At 41.7% G+C, this 13969-nt stretch overlaps 1 pseudogene across 1 annotated transcript in view; it reads right to left on the bottom strand.

Moving 5' to 3' along the window:
• Nucleotides 1-13969, bottom strand: part of LOC308382138 (MICAL-like protein 2) — a 72307-nt pseudogene that overhangs the window by 33153 nt on the left and 25185 nt on the right. Inside the window, exons 8-12 of the transcript in view lie at nucleotides 7455-7582; nucleotides 7148-7208; nucleotides 6525-6694; nucleotides 5229-5272; nucleotides 4856-4979 (exon numbers count right to left, since the gene is read on the bottom strand). The product of the transcript in view is annotated as an MICAL-like protein 2 (transcript). The remainder of the gene's footprint in view (nucleotides 1-4855; nucleotides 4980-5228; nucleotides 5273-6524; nucleotides 6695-7147; nucleotides 7209-7454; nucleotides 7583-13969) is intronic.

Below are 13969 nucleotides of genomic sequence, written 5' to 3' on the forward strand. Positions count from 1 at the left end.
GTATATTACCAGTCATGTTTTACATTTTTGAGTTCACCTGTTTCATTAGGAACTCTTAAGTGGTCAACCATGGCTTCCTGCTTCACTGAGGTATAAATATGAGGTTACCCATGCCAAATACCCTTAGTCATTAATCAAGATGGGAAAGACAAAAGAACTCAGTGTCAAAGTGCGACAAAAAGTTGTTGAGCTGCTGAAATCCGGATTTAGGGAAATAAGAAAATATCTAAACAGTTGGAAATACCCACTTCCACAATCAGGGCAATAGTTAAGAAGTTAAAAGCGACAGGAGATGTCAGGAATCAGCCTAGAAGAGGACCTATCTGTAAATTAACCCCACGCACCGTGAGGAGGATGGTTCGACTGGTAAAAGAATCTCCAAGGATCACAGCTGGATAATTGCAGAGGTTAGTTAAGTCCTGGGGTCAGAAAGTCTCCAAACTACCATCAGACTGTACCTACATCACCACAAGTTGTTTTGAGGGTTATCAGAAAAAAGCCTCTGCTGTCAATCAACAACAAACTAAAGTGCCTACAGTTTGCCAAATGTAAGTCACAGGGGTGCAAACTCATCAGGGATGGAAAAGGTGACGGACGATGCGAACCCCCCTGGGAGGGTCCGGGGCATACTCCCCGGGGAATATATTTTGCACATTTTAAAGTTCAATGCATCAATCTGGTGCACTTTGACAGCTTAATTAAGAGGCTAGATCTATGAAGAACTTTGTGCTGTTGTAAACAATTTTGTGCTCTGGTAGCAGTTTAATCATAAACATTACTGAGTTGAATGTTGCACGGGCACAGGCCAACCCAACCACATTACATACACATGTGCAGTCAGGAGAGGCAGAGCCTCATGAAAAGTTAAAAACAAAATGTTGAAAAGTTAAAAAACAAATAATGATAAGATAAAATAAATATTGAAATGTATCAACTGATCTCTGATTTAAATGTAATATTTGTATGATTCTGATCATTTTTACAATCAAAATCGCTGAATTTAAGCATGTCCTGTTCAAACAGAGAGGCTACTCGCGAGGACAGGCAGCGACGAGCTGCACCTCATCCCAGTCACAGACTGGGTTGAGCGCATGCCTTTTGCTTTCTCATTGTTTGTCATCACTGAAATAATTGTAGAAACTTATTATATTTCGTTTGTATCCATATAAAAGGTAATGTATTTCACGTATGTGTAGAAGCTATTTAATCTTGCTGATCTGTCAGAAAAACACAAAGGGGAGGCGAATGTATCCTCTGCCTCAATGAAGGGGGCGTGCAAGAAAAAGTGAGCTGGAAAATGGACAGCTAATCTCCGGACCGAACTCGGCTGGCGACCGTGTCTTTTATGTAAATTTACATTTTTCGGTGTTTTCATGCTTAGATTTTTCAAAAGTTACAGAGAAATCGAAACTGTACTATACGGTAACACAGTTATTGTAATCAGCAAAAACGGTAGATGTGAATTGCAATGCGTCTGTCAGCCAAATGTCTGACATTAGCTCGTTAGCCTACGTTAGATAGCATAACGTTCCTGCAGCTTTCCCAACGTCACACGTTACCGTAAATGCCTTAAAAAGCGTGCCTGTCCAGATGACATGGGATGGCCAAACGAACAAGGTTGAAAAAAATATTCAGGACAGCTTGCGTTCGCAGATTACTTGGAGGACCCCCCCAATATTTTTATTGCAGATCTACACGAATCACACAAGTGACCTATTTTGGATTAAAAACGGCGAATTTCGCCAAAAGGTGACGAGTTTGCACCCCTGAAGTCAGACTTTTATATTAGAGTTATATGGTCAGATGAGACCAAAATAAGGCTTCTTGGCAACAAACATCAAAGGTGGGTTTGGCGTAGACAGAAAGATAGCCATACAGAAGAGCAACCCATACCCACATTGAAGTATGGTGGCGGATCTCTGATGTTGTTGGGCTTTTTTTCTTCCAAAGGCCCTGGACATCTTGTTAGGATACATGGTATCATGTACTCCATCAAATACCAGCAGATATTAAACAAAAACCTAACAGCCCCCCTCTAGGAAGCTTAAAGTGGGCCGTGGTTGGACCTCCCAGCAGGACAATGATCCGAAGCACACCTCAAAATCAACACAAAAATGGTTCACCGACAGCAGAATAAAGGTTTTGCCGTGGCCATCACAGTCCCCAGACCTAAACCCAATAGAAAATCTGTGGGAAGAGCTGAAGCCGAATCTGCAAATGTGTTGACCTCAGAATCTGAAGGATCTGCAGAGATACTGTATGTAGGAATGGTCTCAGGTCTGTGCCATGTGTTCACCAACCTCATCATGCATTATAGGAGAAGACTTGGAGCTGTTATCTTGGCAAAGGGAGGCTGCTCAAAACATTACATTAAGGGGTGCCAATAATTGTGGCACACCTGTTTAGGAGAATAGTATTTATTTAATGAAAAAAACAAAGTTTTCTTTCATTAATTGTATTTCAATGAAAAGGTAAGATTTTTGTAAATAATTTGAGTGAAAGACCAAGAGGATAAACAGTAAACAAATATTTTTTCATAGCCTGTTTTGGGCACATTCACTAAGGGTGCCAATACTTGCGGAGGGCACTGTATGGAATGATGGACTAAAAAGTCCCATATTTAAGAGTGGAGACAAGACAGACCCACAAAATTACCATGGGATCTGTATATATTCATGTGTAGGGAAGGTCTTATGTAGCATTGTAAATTCAAGGATCATAGACTTCATCACATAACATAATTTATTAAGCAACAGCCAAATTGGATTCCTACCTAAATTTAGAACAACAGATTATATATTCACATTAAATACACTAATTGACAACTATGTGCACAAAAATATTACAAAGATTTAGGCCTGCTTTGTGGATTTCCAAAAAGCCTTCGATTCAGTCTGGCACAACGGCCTTTTCCTAACATTACTTGAAAGTGGTATCGGAGGGAAAACATATGATCTGATCAAATCAATGTACACTAACGGGAGGTGCTCAACTAAAATTGGAACAAAGAAAACAGAATCTTTCTTTCAGAGACGTGGAGTAAGGCAGGGCTGTAACCTTAGCCTGACACTATTCAGTACATAAATGAATTGTCAAAACAAATAGAGAACTCCACTGCACCTGGCCTGAAATTACAAGACACTGAAATAAAATGTCTATTTTATGCTGACGACCTGGTCCTACTGTCTCCCACAAAAGAGGGATTACAGCAACACCTGACAGAATTAGACAAATACTGTCAAACATGGGCCCTGACTGTAAATCAAACCGAAACAATAAGTACTAATTTTTCAAAAAAGATCCAGGCCACAGAGAGACAGCACTATTTTCACACCCTATAACCCTGACAACCCTATTAAAGAAACAACAAATTATACATATTTAGGACTAAATATTTCAATCACAGGTAATTTTAACTTGGCTGTGAATGAACTGAGAGACAAAGCAAAAAGGGCTTTCTATGCCATCAAAAAAATCTATACAAGTTGATCTACAGTAAAAACATGGCTCAAAATGTTCCAATCTATCATTGAACCAATTGCACTATATGGCAGCAAGGTGTGGGGTCCACAAATTCAACATGATTGGACAAAATGGGACAAACACGCAATTTAAATCTTACATACACAGTTCTGCAAGAGTATCCTCCAAGTGCAGAGAAAAGCTCCCAACTCTGCATTTAGAGCTGAATTAGGCCAATACCCTCCAATAATAAATATCCAAAAACGAGCCCTACATTTCGGGAATCATATTAAAACAAGTGACCCACTCTCATATTCCTACTAAGCCCTATGCTGTCAGGAGTTGAACCCACAAGGGAGTCCCCTCTGCTTACTTGTCCAGAGGCTGGGTGAACCATCACCCACCCAGGTCATTACACAACGACAACATCAGCCTCAAAACTCAGGATCTCTGATAATCAGACCCAACCAAATCATTATGAAAGAAAAAGAAAAATATAGAGATCACTGGGAAAAACTAACAAAATCACAGAACAAATTAGAAACATATGTATCACTAAACAGACAGTACACCGTGGCAAACGGTTTTGTCCAATCAGGTTTTGTCCAATCATGTTGATGTATGAAAAAAACACTGAGGAAAACTTTAACTAAATACAGACTGAGTGAACACAACCTGGCAGTATAAGTCGGCCGGCACAGACGGACCTGACGGCCCAGAGAGGAGAGGCTGTGCTTCCTCTGTCACCAGGGAACAGTAGAGACAGAGCTACATTTCCTGATCCAGTGCAACCATAACCAAAGTCTTAGAGACCATTATTTAACACAAATATTCCTAGAATTCCACCGTCTAAATGATCTGGACAGACTCTCAGTTCTACTGGGTGAGAGGAAGGACTGCTGTAGACTGGCAGCAAAATATGTATCAGCCTGTCATGAGCTCCACAGTAATGTGAACCCCCTGTCTCACATAACCAATATTTAATTTTTTAATAATTGACAATGAACCTTCCATATATTTATATACCACATTGTTACTATCTATGACTTTTTTTTTTTTAAATAATAATTATTTATTTGTATTAATTGTGATTGTACATTTTATGTAAACATGCTTTGGCAACGTTGTATTGTATGCAGTCATGCCAATAAAGCTCTTGAATTGAATTGAATCGAGAGAAAGAAAGACTGTAAGTGATTGTGAGTATGGGAGAGAGAGAGAGAGAGAGAGAGAGAGAGAGAGAGTGTGTGTGTGTGTATGAGAGAGAGAGAGAGAGAGAGAGAGAGAGAGAGAGAGAGTGAGTGTGTGTGTGTGTGTGTGTGTGTGTGTGTGTGTGTGTGTGTGTGTGTGTGTGTGAGAGTGAGAGTGAGTGAGAGTGGGTGAACTCACTCACCCTCTTCAAACACTCTGAGTTGTTTCTCCATCTCCACTCCTTTCCTTTCCAGGTTATTCAGATTCTTCTCAATCTCATCCAACTCACACAGAATCTGCTCTTTGGGAATGTACTCTGGTTTACCCTGCACACACACCAGACACACACAGAAATCTAACACAACACACACAAACACCAGAATATTCTCTTTGGGACTCATATACTCTGGTTTACCCTACACAAGACAAGCATACATAGATAATACACACACACACACACACAAATCTCATTTTGGGATTATACTCTGGTTTACCCTACACAAAAGAAACACACATTCAATCACCACACACACACACACACACACACACACACACACACACACACACACACACACCTTTGGTGATTTGGGTGTCTCGGTCATCACTGGTGCTTTGGATCCTTTAAAAAAAGAAAAAACAGACAAGCAAACATAAAAGTCAGTCAAAGCTCATTTGTATCTTTCACTCTCACTCCCTTTTTCTTCCCACCTCCATTCTTCCTCCATCTCCCTATCCCTTCCTCCAGTGAGTGGTGTTGTTTACATGATATGCAGGTCTATGCCGTACACCTGCTAAGAAAGCTCCGGGCTTTCCCTACACCCACTTACAAATGTGCAAGGATGCATATAAACACAGTTTTGGGACAGAATGGCCCAATCAGATGGCCCTCTCCCCACCTCACTCACCCCGAGCACATTTTAACAACAAGTGCAACCACTGCTGCTGTATGTTGTCAAGCTTTCAAATACAATGGAGATATTCAATTATAATAAAAATGTCAGCAATAAAACAAAAACAAGTAACATTCTTGGGAATTTATGGATTACATCAATCCAATTCTGACAAATCAATCAAATTCTGAAAAAATAAATCTCATTCTCATACAGATTAGCATTAGCTGATTAGCCCGTATATATTATACTCTTAGGGCAGGTGATGTGCAATATGTGTATTGAATTATATTTCCTGCCATGTCTACTATGCCTGAAGTAAGCCAGTTAGTTTAAACCACAAAATGTAAAGAGAGCTGTTTAGCTAAGTAAATTGGCTTGCTAGTCATCAAGTTAGCACAGTAGCAGTTTCTCCCTCCTTCTCTTCACCCAGTGTTCGTCCAACCAGTCAAACCTTCCTCTTTCGGGGTACTAAAACATCACCATAAGAAAACCTAGCTAGATAGATAAATGAGCAAATGATGGTGCTCAGAGATGAAAAGCTTTGGTAAACTTGTATTATTGTACTCACATGTACGCTAGTAAATAAGAAAGTACTTAAAGCTGAAACTACTCAACTATGCATATCTTATTATTGCACTGAAGTTGAAATACTACGTTACATACTTAATAGTAATGATAATGAATTTTATTTATATAGCACACTTCAACAAACAGAAAAGTCTCAAGGTGCTTTAAAAGTGCTTTACTTGGCTACATTCTACCTCCCATGTCCCTCTTCTTCCACACTTGATATTGCCTCATCACTTTTAGGACTTTCTTACAGTATGTGGTTATGGGGTGTTGCATGGAGGGAGGGGTCATGACATTATACCCACTACTGCAAACTAGACTACAACACTGCTTCTCTCTCTCCATCCCTCCACTACTGCAAACAAGACTACACCACTGCTTCTCTCTCTCCATCCCTCCCGGTCTTACCCTTGCTGGTTGGAGTAGTGGAAGAGGCAGGAGCAGCAGGACTTGTGCTGGTGGTCAGGCTGGAGGTAGGCCCTGAAACCTGAGGCTTTCCTGCACTGCCTCCCCATAAACGAGAAGGGGACTTAGGTCTCGGGGTCTCAGTGCTGCTGGGTAAGACTAGGTCTATGGAGCTGTTAGAGCAAAAATGAGAGAGAGAGAGAGAGAGAGAGAGAGAGAGAGACAGACAGACAGATCTTTAACCATGTTCCTCCTGTGTCGTATGAAACCCCTGTCTCCTCTCCTCTCACCTCAGACAGAATAGAACAGAGAGGGGAACTGAAGTTCACTGGGCTCGTGCTCTCCGGGGAACACATTTAGATGTGACCCACACCCCGTCTCAGGGGCCTCACCCCCACACAGGCAATCAGAGCAGAGAAAGGCAGGGTGGGAGGGGCTGAGTGTCTGGGGGAGAAAATAGTTGAATTTGATAACAAAAGTTTATGGGTAGTTTGCCCTATATGATGTGGGTGTGTGAGTCCTTGTGAGAGTGTGTGTATCTGTGCACGAGTTTTGATCCATTCCTCAAAGTGAGTGCTCCCACAGATGTGACAGACCGACTGACTGCAGAGGTGAGAGATACTCACTTGGTCTCCCTAGAGACAGGCTAAAGCATTGACCTCCAGCTGGTGGGGGCGGAGTCATTTTCTAAACAAACAAACAAACAAACAAACAAACAAACAAACAAAGTCAGAGGAAGATGTGAATGTCGAGACTTTAATGTCAAGTATAGTATGAGTTCTAATGTGTGTCTCTGTGTGAGTATGAACACAACTTTATTAGTAATGTAGCTTGTGTGTGTGTGTGCGTGTACGTGTGCGTTTTTGTGTGCGTGTGCGTGTGTGTGCGTGTGCGCGTGCGTGTGCGTGTGTGTGTGTGTGTGTGTGTACGTACCTTTAGATGGTGTGAGGGCTGGTTTACTGGCCTTATTGGTTTTACTCATACAGGCTGGACTTGGCTTGCCTGTTGAAGTTGTATTGGTTGTCAAGGGTACGTCCAATGGCTCTAGCCCAACCTTTTCACTGAGATGGACAGACAGATAGATAGATAGATAGGCAAGATAGATAGATTAACAGATATATAATAAATGGTTATATAGAACTATATAAAGCTGAACATCATGAACATTCTTTAACTAATGCTTGAGTGGGTCGAATTTTGTGCCGGGAGAGAGAGAGCTACCTTAAAGTATCTCCTTATCCGTCTCCCAAATTGACTAACTACTAACTACTAACTACATGATCCAACTAGCCTGGGTGCCAGACTGAACTTGGCCCTGCCCACAACATTTGAGGTTGGGAAGACCAGTCTGGCATTGCTCCGTTGGGGAGAAACTGTCTCTGATCAAAAATTAGTTCGGACCAATCAAATTGTCAGGGCGGGCTTTATACGATGATGGACAGATAATTCACAGTAACGTAACAGCCACGTCACCAAAGAGCGCTTGAGTTGAATTTGTTTTCAACAAACATGGCTGCCTCTGGCGAACTGATTGGTTGTATGTTTATCCAATTGAGTACAACAAGTATTGTTTCCCTTCCCCTTCCACACAACCCTCCCCCCATCCCCCCCTCCCTATCTCCACCTGGCCGACCCTTAAGCAGATCGGTCCCCCTTGTGTGCCGTAGTTCTGCTTAAGGTTCCTTCCTGAATAACTGGGAGTTTTGCCTTGCCCCTGTTGCCATTGTGCTTGCACCAAGGGGGTTCAGGCTCTGGGCTCTGTAAAGCGCCATGTATTGTTATGGCGCTATATAAATACATTTGTATTAAATTGAATTGAGCTGTCGGCAGTGGAAGCCACAAGTGTGTGACCTCTCACTGGACTTCTATTGAGCTGAGCTGGGGGGGGGGGGGTATTACCATCATGAAAAAAATAAATATATATGAGTGGGGGGTGGTGGGTGGGTACGTAGCTGGAGATTGAATGTCTGAAGGGGTTTGGGAAACACTGATCTAGTGGAGTCAGACTAAAGTTAGGTATAGTCTTTAAGTGTCTTTTTGTGCATCTTAGTTTTTAGTTTGGTTGACATGTTATTGTATTTCATTGAGTCATGTGAATACACAGGCTTTGCCTTGCTTTAATCCAATTGTCTGTTAAAAAAGGTGCATTGTATTGTGGCATAAAATGGGAACAAACTAACAGAAAAAGTGCTTCAATAGAAACACTGATCAGCTGGGGGTTTAAGGACTAGCAAGTGGTTTAGTGAGGACATGTGGGTGTGTGTGTGTGTGTGTGGTGTGTGTGTGGTGTTTGTGTGGTATGTGTGCATGTGTGTGTGTGTGTGGTGTGTGTGTGTGTGGTGTGTGTGTTAGAGATGCGCGGTTGGCGGTTGCACCCGCGGACTCCGCGGTTAAAAAATAATATTTTAATTAAATTCGGGCGGGTGGCAGTTTACCCAACGAAATTCAAAATATCTACTGTTGAATGAATCGTAGAAATGTGAACACGCCAGCCACAAGATTGATCCATATACTGATTATCATTTAACAAATGCATGCTTACTGAAATTGCTTGAGTCATGTTTAACAAACCTATATAATCTATGCTTGCTGAAAAACTGCTTTAATAGTGAACTATGCTTACATACTGTTGAAAAGAGGTTTTCAAGTGAATACCTTATGTAGAACAATGTATGTGTTTAAGTGCTGTTATAATTTTGAGTGTCTTTAATAATGTGCAAGGCAGACAAAAAAGGGAAGTGTCATTTGGGGCCCTGAGTGTCAGGAAATGTGTGGTTAGGTCAGTTGGAGGCGAACACATGCTGTTGGTGAAGATAATGAACACGTGTTTGTTAAAGTATGACATAGAGAAAAAGGCATTGAGCAGTCTAACAAAGTCTATAATGTATGACCTAAAAAGGAAAGGTCTGTGACTTGGGAGGAAGTAGACTGGGGATAAAAAGGGGAGACGCTGTGAGCTTTGGGTCTTTTGAGCTTATTTTTTGCTGGAGCTAGTCGACAATACATCTTTGAGGTACTAATTTATACCACAAACCCGATTCTGACTCCTTCAATGGGGGGGTAACTCCCCCCGCACTTGCTGCACGCCGTACCTTAGTACATCTGCTAGGAACCAGCATCCTGTTTTTGGAACGAGTCACCCGTAAGAGACCGGGACTCCTCTGAAACAGAAACCCTGGCAGCAGTGAGAAAAGGTATGTTTTCCTTCTCTTTCACGATAGAAAGAGAATACGAATAGGTGAACTCGTGAGAGACCTGGGATCCTGTTCGTATCTCGACTAAAACACACTTAAGAAGGAGTTTTGGAGTATGACATGATTTTCTGAACTGGTCTGTTTTTTGATGCGTGTGACACAGTGCCATAGTGATTGATTGTGAGAGCTGTCGAAAAGGCTCTCGGCGTCGAAAAGCAAGCAATTAATTATTATAGGAGGTCACAAAGGATCGTATTCAACATGGCGCCCAACGTGTCGGCGTATTAAAGTCTGTTAGATACCGGGGTAAATTTCTAACGATAGACATTGATATTCCGTGAGCACGAACTCATGCTGATTTCCGTTCCTAGGATGGGAGTCTGACTTACCACCAGATAGGAAATTCAGACGTACAACTGTAGAGAAGAGTGAATTTGAATACGTGGTAAATCTAGAGCCCGTGTTTAAAGGTTAAAAAAAGGTACTTTTGAAGGATACCGAACTGATCATTCGTGTATTATTAAAGTGCGCTTCTCTCTGACGTGGGGCTATTTACTCTAATGATTGTTAGATACCAGGGTAATTTCTAATAATCGGGATAAGTAGTCCAGGTGCACGAACCCATCTGATTTCTGGTCCTATTGGAGGATAAAAAAAAATCTATGGTTAGTGCTTTTTAGTGTGTGCTGCTAATGCAGGTGGCGATACTAAAGTGTATCCCAGCAGGACAGCCACGGGCAAGGTCCTCCAGGAAGGACGGCTTTGAATTTCACTAACAAAAACCCAAAGACAGTGAGAATGGATAATGCATCACATTCCAAAAATGCATTGCGTTGTTGTAAGAAAAAGGGAAATCATGTCATATCATCATGTCAAATCTAACTCCTGTGTGTTTGTCGAGGGGAAGATGGTTATTAGTGACAGCTAATAACACAGTGTGTCAGCGAGTGTGGAGGAATCGGTTCTAATTGGAAAAAGCAGCCTCTGGATTGCCAGAGGAAACTTAGGTAACAAAGTACAAGCCTTGCATTTGTTTAGATTGCATTGGATAGATAGATTAATTGAGTTAAGGTTTTGAGTTTTAAGTTTAATACTTTTAATATTCATTTTAAAAAGTTTAATGAATTCATTTGAATAAGTTTAATGAATTAATTTAGCTGCGTTGTTTTTTAGTATTTCTTTTTTTAGTTTTTGTTTTTTGTTCTTGTTACACTTTTCAATCTGTTGTTCTTTGCGAACCAAGTGACTGAAGCAAATTTTGCGGGAGGGGCCAATCCGAGAGACAAGCGGGAGAGGCGAGCTGCTGTGGACAAAAAACCAAGCAGAGCCTCGTCGCTTTAGTCTCCGGAGTCCCCGCTGCATGTTGCGTCTGATATAAACAGGGATGAGCCGTCAGCTACTGATTATGGTACTGAGTTAACTGTTACTATACCTAATGATGATGAGATTGGGGCATATGCTATGCCTACTCCTAGAAATAGTCCGGAACCCATTCCGGCAGCCGCTTCCGAGAGAACCGACGATAAACAGTTTTACACAGAAGTAGCCAGAAGTAGCTACGGCTATCCCATGGGGAGCCTTATGCGAAAATATAGAGATAAGATTCCTAGTACAAAAGCCAATCGAGGAACAATACCTACTACAAGCCCTTGCTGCGAAACGAATACAACGAATAAAACGATTTTTGCAACATAGTTTACCTTCTTCGAGGCCGATGAGACCTGGAACGCCAACTCCTGTTCGACATAAAAGCCCGGCTAGGAGTCAGGGCCCTATTTGCACAGGGGTCAATGATAATTCAGCCGGAGCCATTAATGCGTTCAGAGGGCGCAGCCCAGTTAGATAGGCCGCTGTGAGATTGAGAGCGAGATGTAAAACAAGTAACTGAAGCAAATTTTGTGGGAGAGGCCAATCCGAGAGAAAAGCGAGAGAGGCGAGCTGCTGTGGACAAGAAACCAAGCAAAGCCACGTCACTTTACTCTCCGGAGTCCCCGCCACATGTTGCGCATGATATAACCAAAGAAGAGCCGTCAGCTACTGATTATGGTACTACATTTAGTGTTACTATACCTAATGATGAAGAGATTGGGGCATGTGCTATGCCTACTCCTAGAAAGAGAGTTGGGGGCAAAGAACCGATCGAGTCCGGTCTGCTTGGTTTCAGAGCATTGAAGCATATTGAAACCTGATTGGGACTGGGGAGGCCGACCAAGAACCGATGATAAACAGTTTGATAAAGATAGTAGGATTTAGGTCATGTGGTGGCTTAGGCTCTGCTCTGCATGCAAACTGGTGGGGGCAAGAAATAAAAAACAAGACTAAGAAAGCCCCGGGGAAACTGTACGAAGTGGCCTGTGAGTTCTGAAATCTCACATGAAAATGATATATGAAATTGATGAATGAAATTGATATATATGTAGCCTATATAAATATGACTGCATGTTATTTCTAATGAAATTAAAAGATGGTTTTCTTGCTGAAAATAAAGACGCTTTAGTCCTCAAGAATAATGATTGGGGTGGGATGAGTCATACTGGTCCGAAAGAGAGACTGTGTCTGCAGGCAAATGGACTTTTATTCTGGAGAAAGATGTGCTGGCAAAGAATCGCGGTCTGGAGAACTCCTTGGTGGTCGTGTGGAGAGGACGGGTGCCAATGGGGCTGGTGGCTGGTCGGTTCAAGAGGAGGATGTTGAATGAATCGTAGAAATGTGAACACGCCAGCCACAAGATTGATCCATATACTGATTATCATTTAACAAATGCATGCTTACTGAAATTGCTTGAGTCATGTTTAACAAACCTATATAATCTATGCTTGCTGAAAAACTGCTTTAATAGTGAACTATGCTTACATACGGTTGAAAAGAGGTTTTCAAGTGAATACCTTATGTAGAACAATGTATGTGTTTAAGTGCTGTTATAATTTTGAGTGTCTTTAATAATGTGCAAGGCAGACAAAAAAGGGAAGTGTCATTTGGGGCCCTGAGTGTCAGGAAATGTGTGGTTAGGTCAGTTGGAGGCGAACACATGCTGTTGGTGAAGATAATGAACACGTGTTTGTTAAAGTATGACATAGAGAAAAAGGCATTGAGCAGTCTAACAAAGTCTATAATGTATGACCTAAAAAGGAAAGGTCTGTGACTTGGGAGGAAGTAGACTGGGGATAAAAAGGGGAGACGCTGTGAGCTTTGGGTCTTTTGAGCTTATTTTTTGCTGGAGCTAGTCGACAATAAATCTTTGAGGTACTAATTTATACCACAAACCCGATTCTGACTCCTTCAATGGGGGGGTAACTCCCCCCGCACTTGCTGCACGCCGTACCTTAGTACATCTGCTAGGAACCAGCATCCTGTTTTTGGAACGAGTCACCCGTAAGAGACCGGGACTCCTCTGAAACAGAAACCCTGGCAGCAGTGAGAAAAGGTATGTTTTCCTTCTCTTTCACGATAGAAAGAGAATACGAATAGGTGAACTCGTGAGAGACCTGGGATCCTGTTCGTATCTCGACTAAAACACACTTAAGAAGGAGTTTTGGAGTATGACATGATTTTCTGAACTGGTCTGTTTTTTGATGCGTGTGACACAGTGCCATAGTGATTGATTGTGAGAGCTGTCGAAAAGGCTCTCGGCGTCGAAAAGCAAGCAATTAATTATTATAGGAGGTCACAAAGGATTGTATTCAACACTACACATTGTTAAATGTCGTTACCTACATCCAAGCACATTTTAAAATAATAAAATTTTCATCAGGCAGTAAATTGGCATAGTTCCGTGTATGCATACAAAGCAAACAAAGGAAGCAAAAAAGTTCAAATTAAGTGATGATCCCTATCATGTCGCGGCTCTTTGCAACGCCGCAAACCTGCAAGCTATGAGTCAGCTGTCAGCATTGGAAGAAGCCTTTACGTGTCGTAGATGAAACTGCCTGGGTTATTTTGTTTCGTTAGGCTATTAATTATATTTTAAAACAGCCAGTCATTGTAGCCTATCACTCGTGGAATAAGGAATTTCAAAGAGATGATGGAGTGATTTGACTCAGAACATTAGGCATTGGCAGCGCGAGATGTTCAGAACAAGTTAAACTTCTAGCTCAGTAACATCACCAGCTAAGAAAGAAGGTAAGAAAAATAGTCGGAAAACTTTGATTTGCAAGGCAAGCAGGCAAGTGTTGGGGTTGTTACAGTACAAAGCCTACAATGCGGTGACAGACTCTGCGTTTCCTTCTAATCTAAAAACAAGGCTATATTACCATA

The sequence above is a fragment of the Sprattus sprattus genome, assembly GCF_963457725.1.
Source record: "Sprattus sprattus genome assembly, chromosome: 21".
Classification (NCBI taxonomy): domain Eukaryota; kingdom Metazoa; phylum Chordata; class Actinopteri; order Clupeiformes; family Clupeidae; genus Sprattus; species Sprattus sprattus.